General features: G+C 46.3%; 1 protein-coding gene across 1 annotated transcript in view; it reads right to left on the reverse strand.

Annotated features, from left to right (window-relative positions):
* The window catches only part of LRFN2 (leucine rich repeat and fibronectin type III domain containing 2), a 746,523-nt gene extending 739,632 nt beyond the window's left edge, over positions 1-6,891 (reverse strand). The window contains exon 1 of the mRNA XM_063918893.1: positions 6,033-6,891. The gene's annotated coding sequence lies outside the window, so the exon portion shown is untranslated. The remainder of the gene's footprint in view (positions 1-6,032) is intronic.
* Positions 6,892-8,816: the final 1,925 nt, after the last annotated feature.

An 8,816-nucleotide genomic window follows, 5' to 3' on the forward strand; every position in this document is an offset into this window, starting at 1 on the left:
CTCAGGGTGTTCGGCGACCCCCTGCAACCTATAAATTTGCACCCTCCCATACTTTACAATGGGACAGTGCGCACCTTTGGAGTGTGGTCTTACATGAAAGGGGCACGGCCACACAATAGTAACCCCATTTCAAATTACGCCACAGTAGCACAATCTTATTCACATAACACCACACGTAGTAGTGCTTCTTATCAGAGTCGGCCCTAACCAATATGATGCCCTAGGCAAGATTTTGGCTGGTGCCCCCTAGCGCCACCATTAGTTCCGCCTCTGACCCTGCACCCCTTTCCCAGCACCATCATCCCTCATCCACAGCAGTCCTTATTTTGGTGTTCCTACCCCCTATATTTTAAATAGGAACAGTGTGCACTTTTGGTGCACAGCCTAAAAAGGGGCGTGTTTTTTGCTGGCAAGGGGCATAGCCACACAGTAGTGCAACTTTATTCATATTTTAGCATACAATAGTGTTCCTTATTCACGTTACATGACACAGTAGTACCACTTTACCTTATAAATGTTACTCCTCACAGTAGTGCCCCTTATTAACATTACACCACATCATATTGCTCTTTATTCACATTATGCCACACAATAGTGCCCTTTCTATACATAACACCTCACAGTAGAGCACCTTATACACATAATGCCACACATTAGTAATGCCTTTAGACACATAATACCACACAGTAATGCCTCTAACACATATGACACACATTATTAATGTCCTTATAAACATAATGCGCCTTACACATTATGCCAACCTTTATTAATGCCCTTATACACGTAATGTCCCTTACACATATGCCGCACATTATTAGTGCACTTATATACATAATGACACACATAGTGCCCCTTACACATATGCCACACATTATTAATGCATTTATACATGACACACATAATGCTCCTTACACATATGCCGAACACTACTGCACAACCAACCCACCCGCACACATCACTCACACGGCCACTAACACTGTGACCTCTGCCTCTGCTTGGATACAGATGTGTCCTCATACATCTTGCCTCAATGCTAATGTCGGGCACCTTTTTTGATGAAAATGCATCTTATTTGCAAACTATGTGGCTAGGATGCACACGCAGCTTCTGCTGATTAAAATGATATGCAGCATGCCTATATACTGTGTGAGACTGTGGCTGTTTCTGCATACGAAATTCTACACACAGACTATAGGCATGCCACATACCATTTTAATCACCAGAAGCTGCTGGTGCCCCTAGGCATACCAAATGCCCTAGGCATTTGCCTAGTTTGCCTATGCCTATGGCCGGATCTGCTTCTTATACACAAAATCCCCCCTGTAGTAGTGCCGCTTACACAAAATGCCCCCTGTAGTAGTGCCGCTTACACAAATCCCACCCTGTAGTGGTGCCGCTTACACAAATCCCCCCTGTAGTAGTGCCGCTTACACAAAATACCACCCTGTAGTGGTGCCACTTACACAAATCCCCCCTGTAGTAGTGCCACTTACACAAATCCCCCCTCTAGTAGTGCCACTTACACAAATCCCTCCTGTAGTAGTACCACTTACACAAATCCCCCTCTAGTAGTGCCACTTATACAAATCCCCCCTGTAGTAGTGCCACTTACACAAAGTCCCCCCTGTAGTAGTGCCGCTTACACAAATCCCCCCCTGTAGTAGTGCCGCTTACACAAAATCCCCCCTGTAGTAGTGCCACTTACACAAAGTCGCCCCTGTAGTAGTGCCGCGTATACAAATCCCCCCTGTAGTGGTGCAGCTTACACAAATCCCCCCTGTAGTAGTGCCGCTTACACAAATCCCCCCTGTAGTGGAGCACCTTACACAAAGTCCCCCCTGTAGTAGTGCCACTTACACAAAGTCCCCCCTGTAGTAGTGCCGCTTATACAAATCCCCCCTGTAGTAGTGCCGCTTATACAAATCCCCCCTGTAGTAGTGCCGCTTACACAAATCCCCCCTGTAGTAGTGCCGCTTATACAAATCCCCCCTGTAGTAGTGCCACTTACACAAAATCCCCCCTGTAGTAGTGCCACTTACACAAATCCCCCCTCTAGTAGTGTCGCTTATACAAATCCCCCCTGTAGTGGTGCAGCTTACACAAATCCCCCTGTAGTAGTGCCGCTTTTCAGAGACTGGCAGCAAAAATGTATAAACCTGTCTCTCAGGGGCTAATTCAGACCTGATTGCTAGCAGGAGATTTTTGCACTGCTGCGATCAGATAGTCGCTGCCTACAGGGGGAGTATATTTTAGCTGTGCAAGTGTGCGAACGCATGTGTAGCAGAGATGTACAAACCAGATTTTGTGCAGTCTCTGCGCAGCCCAGGAGTTACTCTGCCCCTGCGATCACATCAGCCTGACCGGGACCAGAATTGAAGTCACGATCCGTCCCTGCAAACGCATGGACACGCCTGCGTTTTTCCTACCCCTCCCTGAAAACGGTCAGTTACCACCCACACACGCCTTCTTCCTGTCAATCTCCTTGCGATCGCCCATGCGAATGGATTCGTCGCACAAACCCATCGCTGAGCTGCAATCCGCTTTGTACCCGTGTGATGCGCCTGCGCATTGCGGTTCATACGCATGCGCAGTTCGGACCTTATCGCAGGCTGTGAGAAAACGCAGCCTAGCGATCGGGTCTGAATTACCCCCTTAGAATCTTACTTTCCAAATCTTCCAAAATCCCAGGGAGACTACCAAATCTCAGATGGTTCTCCTGGACTTCCTGGTAGAGTAGTCAAATCTTCTGCAAGCCCCACACTGCCATGCACTTCCCAACACGATTTGCACTGAATTGGGTCATTGTACCCCAGCCCCACTTATCAATACCACCTTTGTATAGTGTGTGTGTGTGGGGGACGGGGGGCAGCCATGACGAAATTGTAGCCTCTGTTGTTCTCACTCATATGCCAAGCACAGCAAACAGAAGAATGCATTGGCTACATCTAAATCCTGGCCTATGTGCCTTTGCATCTGGCTGACTGTTCATACCAAACTGTAATCCTCTATTTTCCATAATTTTTTTAATTCAGCAAATTAATATCAATACATCGTTTCCTAATCATTTTGTAATTTGCAGGGGCTTTTCTTAGTATTGCAATCAAAATATCAGTCAAAAAAATGGAACAGTTAGTTTAAATATTATTGCACAGTACAGACATCTTTGAAATCCAGAGGAAGATAGGTAAATTGGTTTGCTAGTCTGGCATCAACTTGCAGTCCAAAACCAGTCACCAGGGGGCGTCCGGAGGAAGAATCTGGGAAGTAAACATGATTGCGCACTGGCATGTGTGGATCTGTGATCCCCAGCCTACTATCTTTCTGCACAACATGATAAGTGTGAGCTGTGACACCCAGGGCTACAGTGCACGGGAAATTACAGCAAGCATCTCACACAACTGCACACAAATATTTACTAAACTGCATCTGTCTACTTGGTCAGGCTTCATTTATCAGTCCATAAAATTACAGGACATGTGTTACTCTGTGCCCTCTGGCTGTTGTGGCACTACAAGTCTCAGCATGCAGTATGATGGGATATAAGATCAACAAAGGCTGGATACCAGCAGGCTACCTAAGCTTGAGTGTAATCCTTGAGCTCCCTGCTATGGACTGTAGTGATGCACAATAATGTAGAGATCTTCCATATTTCACCCAGGAATCTTACAGACCATCGGATCTTTTCCTGAGCATAAATATGTTTAAGCTGAAAGGACATTCCCCCTGCTTACAAACGGCGCTTTAATGTAATCTTATAATGAGCACCAGGAATCCAATCTCCTAGCTAGCATGAATGATTATTAGGTAGTCCTTGTATACATTGGAGAATTCCCTGGATACCCCTCAACTCTGCACCATCCTTGCAAACAATCCAGGAGAATACTGTGTGGAACCTGACTCCACTGGTGCCCTGACTTAGCACCCACCACACAGCCACCCTTATACACTTACACAAGCAGTACACAACTCCAAGTAATTCATTGTGACATCAATTATTTAGCTACACAATTTGTGAGCACACACCACCACAGCCACTAACAATGAATGCCTCAGCCTGATTTCCTCTGCAGAGATAGCTCACCTTGCAGACCTTCATTTATTAATGGTCATACTCAGCACAGATATATATGGAAACATTGGCTAAAAATAACATGCACTGAAAGAAAAAAAAAAAACACTCATGCAAACTAAACTATCGCATCTCTGCAATAATGTGCAATGTCCCATATAACAGAGAACCAGGATTTTCATGCAGAGGGTAATATGTGCATTTGCAAATAATAAGTTGGTGCGTGTTACACAGTTTATTTAGGGGTTTTGCACACATGACCATGGGTCCATATAGGTTGCATTTGGGTGTGCTTTGCACTACAGCTGTTCCCTGGAGGTATCCTGTGCATCACAGCTAAGCATTTTGTTGATAGGAAATGACTGAGCCTTCAAATAGCCTCACAATGTGCTGTGCATCCCTAGTATCAGCCTAGGTTTCCAGGCTCTCTCTGAGTTTAGTGGACATGGTAAAATGATAGAGGGGAGGGCTGTGTTCAGGAGACAGCGTGTGAGGTGCATACATAGGAGCAGAATGTCATTACACAGTGGGTGTCTTGGGATAGCCACACCATGTACACTTTTTGCCAGTGCAGACTTGCAGCACATTACAGAAGGCGTGAAATATAATACATCACAACAGGCATCCACATTTGCAGAGAGGATCCTTGCATATAGGTGACATCGCACTTTATTACACCACTCTCCCTCCTTGTGGATCTTGGCTTTTCCCCCTAGTTGGGTTTCACAAAAGATGACATAGTTTGGCTGATCTTTCATTTTCCTCTATTTAGTATCTGCTTAAACCCTGCTGTCCTTTACCAGCTCTCCTCCTTATAAGCAGCAAGGTTTCATCAAGAGTCCAATCTATTTCGCTTCTTCAGTGTATCTGTTACCTGCTAGTACCAATGAATTGTCTGAGCTCCATCTTCCTAACCCTCGAATCATCAGCTCCTCACCTCCCCTTCCAGGCGGCCAGAGATGGGCTCAGGTCACCCAAATATCCACCAGAAACATTGTACTTTCATTCAGCTGCCCCTGAAAATTCCAACCAAACCTGTGGCCAGTATGTACGTATCTCCGCATTCCTCTCAGCAGCCAATTATTAACCCTATATTGGAATGTAAGAAATGTTCACCCGGTATTATTAACCCTTCAAATGCACTTGAACCATTGAACCGAAGCATTTGACAGCTGTCCAGCTAAATCACACAGAGTGACCCAAAGGGTTACTACAGAAAGAGCAAGTCAATGTCAGGTTCGTGGACAGTTATTGTCCCCCAAATAGAGAAGACAGGAAGAAGAAATAATATATATATATATATATATATATATACATACACACACACACACACACACACACACACATATATTTGTTGCAATTCATTAGTGAAGCAACATATGAACCACAATTGCACAAGATAAGACAAGTACATACAGAAGTTACTAGACTCAAACGTTTAAACCAGAACTGTGTTGTTTATATTTTGTTTATGACACAAACATATCGCATTTACAAAACAATGTTCTTTTGTAATAAATAGGATCAAACAATTCTAAAAGCTCCTGCACTAACACAAGCAGATCTAGGTGGACCCTTATCATTTTCCCACTCTCTAAGCAGCATTCTCCCACATCTGCCAAAGAACCCCCCAACCCCTCTCAATTTATGTGTATACAGTAAATAGATCTGACCAAATCTGTCCCTTAAACTTCCTATTCTAAAAAAAACAAACATCAGAAGGGTCCACTTCAGCCCTCACCAGGCAGCAATCAACAAACATATACATTACATCTCTTTTCCAGTTCACCTTATACCCGCAGCCAATTGTTAATGCAATGTACAGAGACAATTAGCCAGGTAAGATGCTCTGATTCACTAAGTTTAATCATTCCCTAGACTTGCAATTCAAACTTCTTCAATCACTTAACATGGCTTTGCTCAAACTAAAGGTTACAAGTATAGAGAGGTGGGAAGCTCTTACCTCCAAGAAGTAGCATTAATCCTTGTTTAGGGGGAAAACAATAACCTCAGCCAGACATTTAAATTGCATGCATCCTGTATAGAGGCAGCAAAAGGATCCAGTCTTCGTCTCCAAGTAGGAAATTCAGGCACAAATTGCAAACCAGCAGAGGTTGATTCCACCAAGCAATGAGAGGTGCACCCCTACAGTAGGTCTCCTTGCACAGTACTGTACAGTATATCCCAATCTGCAGAGGATGCCACAAACCAGCCACCACCAATGCTCCCTTTACATGATTTTCTTCCTGTGTGTTTTTAGATAGCAGATTTTGGAGCAGCACAATCCCCTCGCATCACTGTTTTATGTGCATCCCACACCATTCCCATACACCTCACACATTTTTGGACACAGAGGTTTGAGTTGAAGTTGCAGCCAGCAAAGCCAGTGGATGGATGAGAGATATACACACACAAGCACACAGCTACAGACAAGCTACGGAAAGCAGCAATCTGCTCTCATCCCCTATGAGCTCTGTAGATGGCAGAGCCCTCCGCAGCTTGGGAAAGCTGAGAATAAAGACACATCCAAGGAACTGGGAAAATTGTTATTATATTATTTTTTTTGCACTTCTCTTGTGATAGTAGAAAGCAGGGTTTGCAATTATCCTGCAGCCAGGTGTATTTAGCATCTTAGCAAAGAAGGAAAAAAATAGACTTGCAACAAAAAAAAAAAAAAAAGGGAAGAATTAACAGGGGTGGGGGGGGGGGGGGGGAATGACTGAGAGGAGCTTTATGTTAAAGCAGCTTGGCCCTGTAATTCTGTTGCAGTGCACTGTCCTGATAATCCGTTGCATAATAATAGAAATTTAAGCCTGTGTAGACACTGGCTGACATGCCAAATCCTCAGATCAACACTCAGTGCTAGTCAGAGAAAGGCATGTCTCTGGGTTTGGGATTTGAGGAGGAGGAGGAGACTGGGAAGGTTCAGCTCTTCTGCATTCAGGACATAGAGCTCTGTGACAACCTTAAGGGTTCTGGCCAGAAATTAAATCGCTGTCAGTTTAACAGATATGGCAACCTTTGGGGTCATCGATTCTATACAGTACATAGAATAAAACTGTAAGGGTTGGGTCTATACATAGCATTTTTTTTTTTAAGAAATATACAGTACTTCTAGGGACTGTTTTTGAACATCGGAGATGGAAAAAAATGTCGGAATTTTTGTCTGTCCCTTCCAGCATCACGCAAAACTACTGTATGAATATGGATTGCGTTTTCACTGTTGTATAGCTAAGTGACATAGAACGAAACTGAGGTATGTATGATCTCAATGTGACATCAAGGAGAGGAGCAATAATGGAAAAACCAGACGCTTGACACCCAGTCCACAGCTGATTGGGCGAGAAACGCCCTCCAACACAGGTTACATCCAATGGGAGGCTCTGACTTTGGCTGCTGTGTGTTCCCAGAGCAGGATTAGCAATGGGGCTGATGGAGCTGCAGCTCCAGGTCCCACACCCCAAAATAGGCCCACTGCATCTGCAGCAATATACCCTCCAACAATTTATACCTAAAAACCGGTACAAATTTGAAAAGGGGGCGTGGCCTTGGGTACAGCCACGTGGCCACGCCCCTTTTCCTATACTTTCAATGGAAGTTTGAAGAGACAAAAATCTGCACAGACCATAAGGGACTGTATCTGCCAAAAAGGTGCAGCTGGAGAGTATGCCACTGCATCTGCAGCAAGTTTCTGCATTGTAGATGGGGGGGGGGGGGACTTTTACTGCAGCGTCATAGCCCTCCCTGCACCGCATACTCTCTGAGCCCTGGAGCCTCCTCTGCGTGTGATGTTACAGAAGTGCCCCCCAGCCACAGCCACCCCCAGATCCCCACACAGCACCTGGGCTGCCGGCCTGGAAGCCCCGAGATGGATCATGTAATGGATAGAGTGGGTGATATCGCGGAGGGTAATGTCTGGACACTGAATCAATGTAAAAGGTGACAGTGCTGTGCAGTGCAGTGGGTGTGCAGTGTCACTGACACTGCACAGCACTCTCATCATTTACATTGATTCAGTGAGTCAGTCAGTTCTGCCAGCCAGTCACTATTAGCACCAGTGTCCCAACGCGCCACATTATAGGGAACCACACACTAAATAAACTACAACTCCCAGCAGCCATTAGCGCTGAAGCATTCTGGCACTAAGGCCTGCTGGGAGCTGTAGTTTATTGAGTGCATCTTCTTCCTTGTAATGCGGCGCGTGGGACACCGGCGTTAACAATAGCGACTGGCTGCTGTGTGAGTCTCCGGGAGAGCCACTGCCAAAAGGAAGACAGCAGCTTAGCTGCTGACAGGAGGAGAAGCAGGAGAAGCATTACCCGACCCTCCCCCACTCGCAGTACCTCCGGGCCCCATCCGTGGCACCCCCACACCCCCCCTCCAGCACCCACAGTGGCTCCGGACCCCCTCCCCCCACCTGCGGCACCACCGCACCTGCCCCTCCCCCACCCGCGGTACCCCTGCAACCACTCCTCCCCCACCCGCAGTGGCTCCGGACCCCCTCCCCTTGTTTTAAGTCCTCCCTGCACATCAGCCTGCTGTAGGAGCCAGTGGTGGGCCCCCTCTCTATAAGGGCACGGCACTCCAGTCCCTACTGTCCCCATCTGATGGCTGCCCTGTCTGCGTCTCCCCCGCACCCGCCACTCCCCCAACCACTGCACGTACTAGGTGATTCATCAGGCCCTACGTGCGCTGTTCACGCCGTTGCAAGGAGCTTCGACCCCTTAACCATTGCGCGCCCTTTGTA

This window comes from Pseudophryne corroboree, chromosome 4, assembly GCF_028390025.1.
Source record: "Pseudophryne corroboree isolate aPseCor3 chromosome 4, aPseCor3.hap2, whole genome shotgun sequence".
Classification (NCBI taxonomy): Eukaryota; Metazoa; Chordata; class Amphibia; order Anura; family Myobatrachidae; genus Pseudophryne; species Pseudophryne corroboree.